An 11,629-nucleotide genomic window follows, 5' to 3' on the forward strand; every position below is an offset into this window, starting at 1 on the left:
ACTAGAAGAGGTTCATTGTGATCACCTCTGAAATAAAGAATTGTTTGGTAGGAGCAAAGTTTAAAAACACAGCAGTGGCAAAGAAGGGAGGGATGGGGGAGGCCGCTCTCCTCGGGTCAATTCCCAAAATGCCGTGAAAGGATAATTTTCTTTACAGAAAAGGACCTAGAGATGCCTGTGTATGAAAGAAGGGAACTGCAGCAAGAAAAAAAATGATAGAGAGAGCACCAAGATGAACAGAAAGACTTTCTACTAGGTTTGTTCATAAATCTGTGGTTTTCCTTCTTTTCTCCAACTTTTTCCTATTTCATGATCCTTCTTTGCTCACTCAGATTGAAAAAAGAAAACAACCACTTTTAAATAAAAAAATTACAGCCCCTAAAGTCCTCTGCTTAGTGCAGGGCAGTAACATAAACACAGGCCACCCCATTTTTCACACCATGGGGACTCCTAACCTAAGGGCAGTGGATGATTGGGTTGTATTTGAAAGCAACAAGGGAGTTGGGTGTTAAAAAGATATCTTCCTAAGGTGAGGAATCCGTGTATCCCAAATATCAGGCTCAATGACTTCTTCTGAGTTTGGGTTTTCTGGGATTTCTTGGGAAATCTGGGATTTCTTAAAGGGAAAGAGACCAATGCCAAGAGGAAGGAGAGGGCTCTAAACTCCCCAACTCTTTTCTGGGAATGGTGTTCATGACCACTTCCCCACCAGGACATCGTTACTCCCCTTCCTCTGTGTCTACCCGCATTCAAAATGTGATCCATAGAGACACCCTCTCTGGCCTGGCATTCTAAACACTCTAGAAACATCTTTATGTTCTTATGATCGCCCACTCCTGCTACCTCTGGCGCTGATGGTGTTTCCTCCCCCATTGCTCAGTCAGTCTGTGATAGTTCAGCTCCAAAACCACCTTGACTCTAGCACCTTTACCACTCCTCTGCGGGACTCTGGCCTCTCTCTGTCTCAGATGCACCACCGAAACCCTCTGTGTCCTCAACATCACAGTATTAGTAAAGAACCATATCCACACACATACGCTTCCTATCTATCTACCTATCCATCCATCCACCCACCCTTCCACGCACCCACACATTCATCGGTATGTAGGTATATATAAATACACACATATATGTGTGTGTATGTGTGTATATAATATATATAATCTGTACATATGCTTTTCCCCTACTCCTTTGCTAAATTACAAGTTCCTTAAGGTCAGGAAGTAGGGTAACTAATCTATATTTCAACTAAGATGATGGTTGGCACACAGCAGGGATTTAATAAATACTTATTGAATAAATAAGTACTGAACTGAAACCTCAATCTGAACTCATAAAAATCCTTAAATGCCCTCAGGCACTGAAAATCAATCCAACGTCAGCAAAGCTAGCAATTGTTTATCCTAGCAGTAGTGCCAAGTCCCCTGGAAGGCTCGTGCCCACTGCCTCAGCCTTCCAGTGTGGGACAAAGGAAACCAAGGCAATTTGCTTCTGGGTTATAACCACATGGGATAATGTCTCTCTGATGACTTGGAGGTCAGTGAGACATGTTGTCAGCACTTGGTCTTTGGCTTCAGAGGCCCATGAAGCTGGGGCACAGGTTTTGATTCGGGGCCCTTGAGCATACTGACCAGAGAGTAACCCCCTCACCCTCTGCTGATCATAAATAGGCCCTTCTCCTGGGTCCCTGCTTTTGCACTCTTCTGTTGGGTGCTGAAATCAGGGGACTCCCTCACCCATGGGATAGCCAAAAGAGGGAACTGACAGGTGGCTCCCCATAATTTGTGCAGCAGCAGGTCACAGGGATTCTTGATAAGACACACCCCTTATACAGTTGAGAGTCTTGTGAAATGCGCATGAATACCAAACAGCAATCAAGTCCTCCAATGCTCAGCCCTGTCGAACCAGTCAGGTCATGAAACCAGGCAGGGACTCGTGTTGGCTGGTGGCACCCAAATCTTCCGGGGGCTACTTGGGTAGTAGCCACGGTACTGCAGAGCAACATTGTTGTTAACAGAGGAAACTTACTTCTTTTTCTAAAATGACTGAAAATGTTAAGAGTTAGCTAAATCTTTCTCCTGTAAAGGTGACTTTGCACATTGCCATGCAGTCTCTCTTACTGTGCCTGCCGCTTGCTGGCAGGGAAGGGGCTTCATAGTGCAAAATAGCCTCAGTGAGCCCAGAGTTGGGTGTGGCCAAGAGGAAAGAACTTGGTCTCTGGAGCCAGATGGATAACTCTCTGTACCTTAGAGCTGTGTGGCTTTGGGTAAACTACCCAGTCTCTCTGAGCCCAGTTTGGTCAAGAGTTAATTTAAGGAGATAATAGTGCTTACTCTTTTGGAACACTTGCTGGGGTGACAGAAGGTTCTGGAATCACTACACTGGTTGATTGCGGACCCCATATTTTATTGGCTCTTTGATCCAAACCCTTTACCAAATCTTACTTGTCTTCAGTTGTCTAGAAAATGGGGATGAGAATGGTCCCTTCCTCAAAGGGTTGTAATGATAGTAAGGAATAAATGAGATAACAAGCATGTGACAGTTGGCACATAGTGAGGGCTCAGGAAATGTCAATCATTCTTAGATAAGGTGCACTGTGAGCAACAGGTGCTCAACAAGTGGAAGCTGAGGGGAAGTGAGGACAGAGGAGGCTGATAGCTGCTTACCATGTTGCCTCAGAGCTGTCTTCAGGCCCGAGCAAGCACTGCAGAGCTGAGCTCCCAAGCCTCCCGTCAGCCTGCGGTCATTCCAGAGGATCCCAGCATCTCCCAAAGGCTGTCTTGTAGAGGTCTGGATGGTCCACAGGGAAATCAGGAGCTGATCACTGGCCACGAGGCAAGAAGCTAACTGTTGAGTATTTTGGTCTCCAGGGAAGTAAAAGTAAAGGCTGACCCACCTGTGAGTGTGTGGGACCCGTGGCCTGGTGCCTTGGGAGTGCACATTGCCAAACTGAAACTCTCCAGGGTTCAGCCTGAAACCTGAAGGTTCTCCCTGAAGTGCCAAAACAACAGCATGGAACCCCTGGAGCCCAGACACAGCAGGGAACTTCATAGCACAAAGGAGGCAGTGGCCTAGCCAGAGCACTACCCTCCATGGAGGAGAACTGGAGGACAAGCACATCTTGATTATACTGAATCCTGGGGCTTGTCATCACGTCCCACTTAATCTGCTGCAAATTCAGAAATTCTCTTGCTCTCCCGCTCAATTCCTCCTCTCAGAGGCTGATGTCTGACTCTGTAGGGCATTCTTTCTTAAACTGACTTAATTGGGAGACCAGGATTCCTGCAACAGAGGTTTTTGCAAAATCATTCCTTCTTTCATTCAACAGATCCCTGCTGGTCATCTCCCTGTGTGGCACCCCATGATGAGTCCCTGGGGAGTCTAGAGGCTGAGAGGGTTGGCTATGCTCCGGGGGTGGGGAGGCAACCATAGAACCTTTGTCCTCAAAGTATTCTCAGAACCCTAAACTCAACTTTGGGGCGGCTTCTGGGATCCTGCAGGAAGCCTGCCTTGCAGATGAGATTGTCTGTTGAGTGGTCTTTTTAGTTCTTCTCTAATTAAACCTCCTTGGGTGTGGTCCAAGAACAGGCTGCTTTGACCAGAACTTGACTTTCTGATGTTATAATGTGAAAAGTCCCAGGTACTTTAAAACCTTATCCTTTTCCCCCTCACTGACCCATTTCAGGAGTCAGTAGATGATTTCCTAGAAGTCTAATTCCTGATCAGAGTGGAGAAACCCAGCCACAAACCAGGGCCAATGAATGTTGCCTGCAGCAGTTCCAAAAGACATGCCAACTTTGGTGTAAAAACAAGAGTAAAAATAAATAAACACAATAAAACCAGGGGTTAGTTAAGGGGTTAGTTAGGTAAGCCCTCCACGCAGCAATGCCCTGGGAGCTAAAGGACAGCCTGCAGCCACGATCACATTCCAGGCAGCAGCTCATGGCCCTGTAAGGCCAGGGATGGAGGTGTTCCCCTGACGTGAATGCTGACATCTGACACGCCCTCCTTATCATGCAAAGCATCTTTATCTTTGTAGCCCTGATACCCAACATATACTCTAGGATTCAAAACAATTCATTGGAAGATTTCTCCCTTCTCAATAGGCACCCCCATGCCACCTCCCATTCAGATCTTCTCCCATTTAGATTGCCTCCCCCCTCCCCCTCTCTCTGTACCCTCCCTTGAAAGCTCTCCTTGCCTTTCCTGTACCCTCCTACCCACCCCCCTCACCCCCCCACTCCCATCCTCCTTGTACCAACACCTCCATGGAGAGACCTGACACTAGGAGACAGTCGTACTTGTTTAAGACCTCTCGTCGTCCTTCCTAAATCAGAGACTGTTTATTCTCAAAAGCTGGCCTTTCTACTTGCTGTTCCTGTGTGGAAGGAACATGTGGTTGGGAGGAGAAAAAAAGGCTCTGGAATAGGTGATTTCCATAATTATGCTTCCCAAGTCTTTGCCACCATTCAGCTGACAGTCTTTTCTCCCCTGCCAAGTGGGCTTGCTCTGGCTCTCTCTCAGGCCCCCCGCCCGGCACCCACCCTGCTTTTTCAAGCACACCAGCGCTCTCCCATTTCACAATACCTAAATGGTTTTTAAAATCTCCATTTTCTTTCTCATGCAGCAGATGGCAGGTCTCAGGAACTTGGTGGAAATTAGGCTTTCTGATTTTCTAATAAATTTCAGCATCTCACACAAAAAGCACAAGCTCATTTTGATTCTGATGTTAAGTACCATATGGCATATCATTCGTGGGCTGTGGCAGCTTCATCCTCGGAGTAACAAGGAAGGGGAGAATCTTTCCTAGAACAACGAGATTGAGCTTGCCTGGGCCAATGGGATTCTTTGGTGAATGCCATTTGATAATAATATTGTAGATAGCAGTGAGCAATTATCCCTCTTTTATGGTATGTGTTAATTTTCACTGCCAGTTTTCCTAATTACAGCTGCCACCCAAAGGACTACTTTTTGTAAATACTCTGTAAACATTTGAAAAGACATAGGCAGCGTGTGCATGAAGAAAGCATCCCTAGATTTTGAAACTGTCTGGGAAATTGGCTGATGTTTTATGTTTTTCAATCACATCGACAGCCTAGTGAGGAAGTTTGAGTAGATGGAAATCCCCTTCTCTCCCCATAACATAACGGGCCTGCCCGCCTGTGCAGCGAGCATTGTTCTGTGGGATATTTCACCGCCACCTCTTTTGATCTTCAGGGCACATCCCCACAAACGCCAACAAACGTCTACCCCTGTGTAACTGACACTGGTATAAAGAGACAAGATAGGGCCAGGGGCCGCCGTCACAGCAAGTTCCTGGTTCCCTTTCACCAGGGGCTCCAGCTACCACCACTCGGATTACTCTATTGATGAGTTTTGTTTGCTCTTGAACTTCATATTCACAGAATCATACTGTATGTTCTCTTTTGTGTCTGACTTTTTTAAATTTTTTTTTTAATTTATGTTCTTACTTTTTTTTTTTTTTTAGATTTATTTATTTATACAAGCACTGGCTACAGTCAGAAGCGCGGGAGGGTGAGAGAATTCACCAGAGCCAGAGTGGGGAGCAGAACAGGCAGACGGATGAAGTACACTGCTGAGGGGAGCAGCGGGCAGCAGGAGAGGTCTGCGCGCCGTGTGGGACCCTCGCCTGTGGCCGGGGATCAAACCAGCGCTGCAGTGGCTGTGGGCAGCTTCGCAACCCAGCACTCAACCACTGTGCCACCGGGGAGGCCCTGACTTTTTTTACTGTTAAGCCATGTTTGGTGCACTGAAGTTTCAAACGTTTCCCGAATAGACATTTGTATGTAAACAGTTTCATCTGATACATATTCTGTGATATGTAATGAGATTTTACAAGACACTTGCCATCTTCTGTGGCCTGTGCCCAACGGGCAGTGAAAATCACAAACCTTTTGTTTCCCATCTGAGGGGGGAGGATGAGTTGCCACAGCACACGCACTAAAGAACATCTCCACAGTCGCAGAAATGAGAGGAGAGCACAGGGAAAGAGTCTGTAGACTTTTCTCCAACAAAATACAACCATCATCTGGTTTCAGTTAGTTTCCGCATTTCTGCTTTACCCTTGGTCTCCCCGAGTCCAGTTGCTTCTCCCCGGCTGCACCACTTCCCATCGGGGCCTAAAGCAGCAGGAACACAAGGTGGAATGTGACCCAGCACTCGACTCCCTGAGGCCCTTCTCATCCAAAATATCTACCTCCCCTACCTGCCAGAGGCCTGAAACTCTCATTTCTTCTGGCTACAGCTTTCAAAACTTCTGCCAAAAGGAAAATCATATCTATTGTTTTGGTTAAGAAGATCAGCGAGTGTTCACCTGGCCTGAAAGGGGACTGGGACTCAAAAGAGATTAACTGATCTATGTGCTTTGGAGAGACTGAGAAAGGTAAATCCCGATTATCAGTTCAATGTGTAGAGTTCTCCCAGAGAGCCAAGTTGTGCACAACATACAAAGGGAGGCCCTGGATGGTGGAGGGAAGGGGTAACAACTGGGACGGCCACTGGCCTCACCTTGGTTCTGGTCTCCCCCCTAGCGTGAGGTAGGAAAGATTTGGCTAATAGTACAGTTGTGATGTGTAAGGACAGATTTATTTCAGTCATATTTTCATATCTGGAATTTTGGCACACAGAGACAACAGTCACCTATCGATAAGAATCTGCAGGAAAAATTTTCTAGAAGAAGGAAGCTTATTTTCTAAATGTTCTCAGTTAAGTGCTTGTTGTGCTCTTGTGATGCTAGCTGGGAGGGCACTAGTTCACTGTCTACAAAGCCTCCCTATGTGCCTGGTCCAAGTTCTGTAGGATGAACCCTAAGAAATTGCCACCCCTGTGGGTGAAAAACTGCCAAATGTCAGCAATTCCATTTGGTTCCAGGGGACATTAATTCATCCTTACCACCATCATAAAGCAGGTTCTATAAACTTTACCTCCTTTAAAATAACATCAAGAAGTTAAGTAGCTTTGAGGCTGGAAAACTAGCTAGTGTCAGAGCTGGCATTCTAACTTAGACTCATGTCCTATACAATCCCCAAGAAAGTAATAAAAATGGTTGGTGATCATATCAGCTTTTTTTTTTTTTTCCCCTGGAAGAAGCTTAGGCCTATCTTGGAGTGAGGTGGTATCTTCAGAAAAATCTCTTTTCTGGAAAGTCAAAACTCTGCCTCACTTGGAGCCTTTTTCTTCCATCAGCCACCGTGGTAGATGTTTTACTTACTTTGTATGTGGAGTTGGTACAATGTTGTGAAAACACTGTGCGAATTGGACTCTGAAGTCAGAACTCTAGGTCCTTTGGTTTCAAACCAGAGCCTTCCCCTTGGTTTTGATGAAACCAGCAAGAATCAGGTTTTTCCTACAATGCGGCAACCAGTTAATAAATCCAGCTTGTCCCCACCATCCCTATGCGCCCTGTGCTCCCTGGCCAGGGTTGTGGTTTGAATTTCAAATCTTCCGGGCATGCAGACCCAAGGAATTGTTAGGCATGAAGCTCCACCATGTGGCCAAGCAGCCACATACCAGCAGGCCTCTGTGATTAATTTCTCCTTCCCGGCAGGGAGGCCTGTGGTTTGGAACAGCCACTGGTACTGATTAGGTGGAGGAGCATGACTCAGAGGACTGGACACTGGTTCACGTCCTCCTTCTGGGGCTGGTGCCTGAGGCCTACATTAATCATGAAAAAGTCACTGTCTTCCTTGAGTGGCAGTTTCCTCGTGTAAAGTGGGCCTATCATTGTTGTGGGTGACCGGCCAGTCACTGCAAAGTGAATGCACGTTTACCTTGACACATCACACAGAAACCAGGCAAGACTGGAGACCCAATTCAGATAAGGGCTGTGGCAAGCCATTCAAGGCTCAGCTAAGATCAAATTTAGCAGCCTTTGACTCTAACCTATACTTCCATTTAATTTTGGGAAAACATCAGATAAACCAGGTGATCCTATAAATCAAGGCACGATGTGTAAAGGAGGCATGACAATAAAGGATAATCACATTGTAATCAACTGACCATCATTTGTGTGCTGCTGTTGTTCAAGAGCCCATGATGACATTGATTGCGATATGTATTGTTCTACATGCCCACTTTGTCCACTCGTGGTTCTAGGTATTCAACACACCCCGTGAAGTAGACACTTGTGCTGTGTTATTTTGTAATCAGGAAACTGAGGCTGAGAGCAGCTGAGTACCTTGCCCAAGGCCATCAGCTGACGGGTAGAAGAGCCGAGATTCCAGCCGCATCTCTACAGAGCCTGCTCTTAACCTTATGTTAATTCAGTGCTGTCTTCTTCCAAACAATTTTCTCAAAAGGCTATGTTTTTTTTTTCCCAATTGTGTCAAAACATTTTTGCCTTTCTCTTTTCCAGCTATTTTCAGAACTTGGGCAAATATTTTGACTATTCTAAGAGATGGCAGATCATCATGCTTTAATATGACACTAGTGAACAATTGCTACAGTAAGTGCTGGGCACTGTACCAGATGAGCATCATTTCATCCTCACCATGAGCTCCAAGTTAAGAACTGTAATTGTCATGCCCCCTCACATTTGAGAAACATGAGGCATGGAGAGCAGAGTCATCTGCACACATTTACACAACCTGGGCTCCAGGGTCTACAGAAGGCCCCAGGTGAGAGGGGAAGTTTGCTCATTGGATAAGAAACCTGGAGGGGCCTGAAGTTCACTGCACTCCCACCTGCGTCCAGGGTGGGCCAGAGACTACCTAGGGGCAGGGGTATCAAGTCTTGCAAAAAAATGCAGCCGCCTGCAGGGACCTGGTCTGTGACACTCAACTACCTCTCAGCAGGGCTTGAGCATTAGAAACAGACTGAAGAATTCTATAGTGGGGTCTCATGGGCAGGTCAGTGAACTTTCTAGACATAGACAGTAGCCTTTTTTTTTTTTTTAAAGATTTATTTATTTTTATGCAAACAAGAGCTGGGGTGCGGGCCAGAGGTCCTGGGGGTGAGAGGATTCACCAGAGACAGAGGGGGGAACAGAACAGGCAGACTGACGAAATACACTGCTGAGGGGAGCAGCGGGTGAGACAGGAGAGCTCTGCTGCGCCATGTGGGTAGCTCCCTGGCCGGCCGGGGATTGAACTCATGCTGCAGAGGCTGCAGATTGCTTCATAGTGCTGCGCTTAACCGCTTGCACCACCAGGGAGGCCCCGACAGTAGACTTTTGAATCAAATTCAAAGCTGCTTTTCTCAATTGGCTTCAGGGGATGCCATATACCCCTGACCCACCCTTCTCCTGTGTTCCATCCCTCCCAAACCTGCAGCATTTTATCCAACACATTAGGCTGTTTTTCCTTATACCATACATATTCCTTTTCTTCCTAGCTGCTAAATTTGGGGTTCTCTAGACCCCAGTCCTCCACCCCACTCCCTCTTAGATCTCCTCTCAGTTCCTAGTGACCACATCACCCCACGACTTCAGATTCCATCTCTACAATGGCAGGTTCCAGCTTTGTACCTCTACACCCTACTACTCCCCTTGAGCTCAACACACAGATGTCTTATTTGTCATTTGGAAGTCTACAGAAAACTCTACACTAATATATCCAAAATAGAATTTTTTATTTCCCTCCCAAGCATTCCTCCCAATTCCTCCCCTACTAGCTAGCCCTTTCTTTATTTAGCTAAATAAATGGTACCTGCAGTCACTAGTACCTCAGGCTGAAACCTGAATCTCTGTAAGTCCGACTTAAGAATTTATCCTGAACACAGTCATTTAAGTCACCACCACTCCCGCCCCCATCCCAGTCACCATTGCAAAGTTATCCAGCTGGTCTCCCAACTTTCTTCTAACCCTTTACATATTGATGCCTCAGATTCCCCTAAAGATCTCCGCTCATTGTCATTTCATTCATTTATACAACCTGTCAACCAGTCACTCAGTTCACAAATAGTTGAGGTAGGCTCGTTCCTGGCACCAGGAGTAGAGCCAAGACAGGATTGACCAGGTTCTGCTGTTTTTCCACTTGGGACTTTGCATAACTGAAAAGTCTTTCCGAAATAGGAACCTGTCAGACAAGATAGAATTTCACTTTAACAAAATTACCCTGTAGCAGCTAGAACCAAAGAAATTCAGAGCTGACAGCTAAGTCAGAGTTAGCCATAGATGTTGGGCTGTAATAATCAAGTTGAAAAGAAAATCAGGACAAGTTGCTAAGAAGGACTAAGGCATTTTGTGATGTCGTGTGTGGGAAGCTGAGTAATGCCCCCCTAAAGATGTCCCCGTCCTCTTCACCAGAACCTATAATTGTTTTATGATACGGCAAAAGGGACATTGCAGATGTGATTAAGTTAATGATCTTGAGACCTATGTGGGGCTGATGTAATCACAAATCTCCTTATAAGAGGGAGGCAACTTAGCATGGAAGTTGAATGTGTGATGACAGAAGCAAAGCCTTGGGATGGTGGCAAGGAAGAGTCAGAGACCATAAAAGGCAGGCAGCCTCTGGAAGCTGAAAAAGGCAAGAAAACAGACTCTCCCCTAGAGCTTACAGAGGGAGTCAAGCCTGCACACACCTTGACTTATCCCAGTGAGACTGATTTTGGTTCTTCAGATCTCCAGGCTATAAGAGAATAAATGGGTGTTCTTTTAAGCACCTACATTTGTGATAATTTTTTCTAACAGCAAAGGAAAACTAATGCACTGTAAAAAGGCCATCCGTGGTGAGGGGAATGGAGCTGTTAGGACCATATGGGCTGTGTCTAAGCTGCACCAGAAGGCTCATCCTGGCAGCCATGTTCTCAGTTGCAGAGCAGCCATGCAGTGTTGGGTATATAAGGTTCAAACTAAAAGTCCCTGTGTATCTTCCCCTTTGAAGAAGACATTTTGTGGCGGAAGCTGGAAATCAAGAGCTTAAAAACAAACCTGATGCCACACACACATGTCCTCTTTTTGCCCTCTTGTGGGACATTCTGACCAGGGCTAGTCAGTTTCATATATCAAACCATGACAAGCTGGGACTGTTAGCATCTGTTAGCATCACACAGCAAAGACCAGCTGATTGAATAATGGTCAGTGCAAGAGGGAAAAGAATCAAATCAGCTCGTTTTACTGAATTGACTTTTATTGTCTGAAATTTGTTTACCTCATGACCCCCAGCAGACACCACCTCAGGATTCTCCAGGCAGAGCTCAGAAATTGGGGGTTTATCATCAATTTCAAAGACTTAAAATCATTCCAAAGACAAACTGGACTGTTTCTGAATCTGAGAATTTTTCAGCCAGTCTGTGTATAGTCTCATTAAACAGAAAAATATACAAAACATGAAGGCAAAAAAAAGGATAGAAAAAGAAAAGCAGAGCTTCATGTCCTACAAGCAATACATGCTAGGAAAAAAAAAAAAAAAAAAAAAAAAAAACCTTTGAGATTCCAAACATCCTCTCTGTCCTGTTTATTTTTTTCTTATCTGTAAAAGCAAAATGTACACAGTGTCTCCCCAGTGCAATGTCAGGGTCAATCCATGATAAACTGTAGTGTGATAAGAGGGAGAATAAAGAGACATTCTTTCTGAGTTTACCCTCAACAGTGAACTTTCATATACAGGACTTCAAAACAAGGCCTTAGTTGAGGACAAGAAATATCCATGATAATGTTACTTGTGTG

This window comes from Talpa europaea (assembly GCF_964194135.1).
Source record: "Talpa europaea genome assembly, chromosome: 6".
In the NCBI taxonomy this organism is placed as follows: Eukaryota; Metazoa; Chordata; class Mammalia; order Eulipotyphla; family Talpidae; genus Talpa; species Talpa europaea.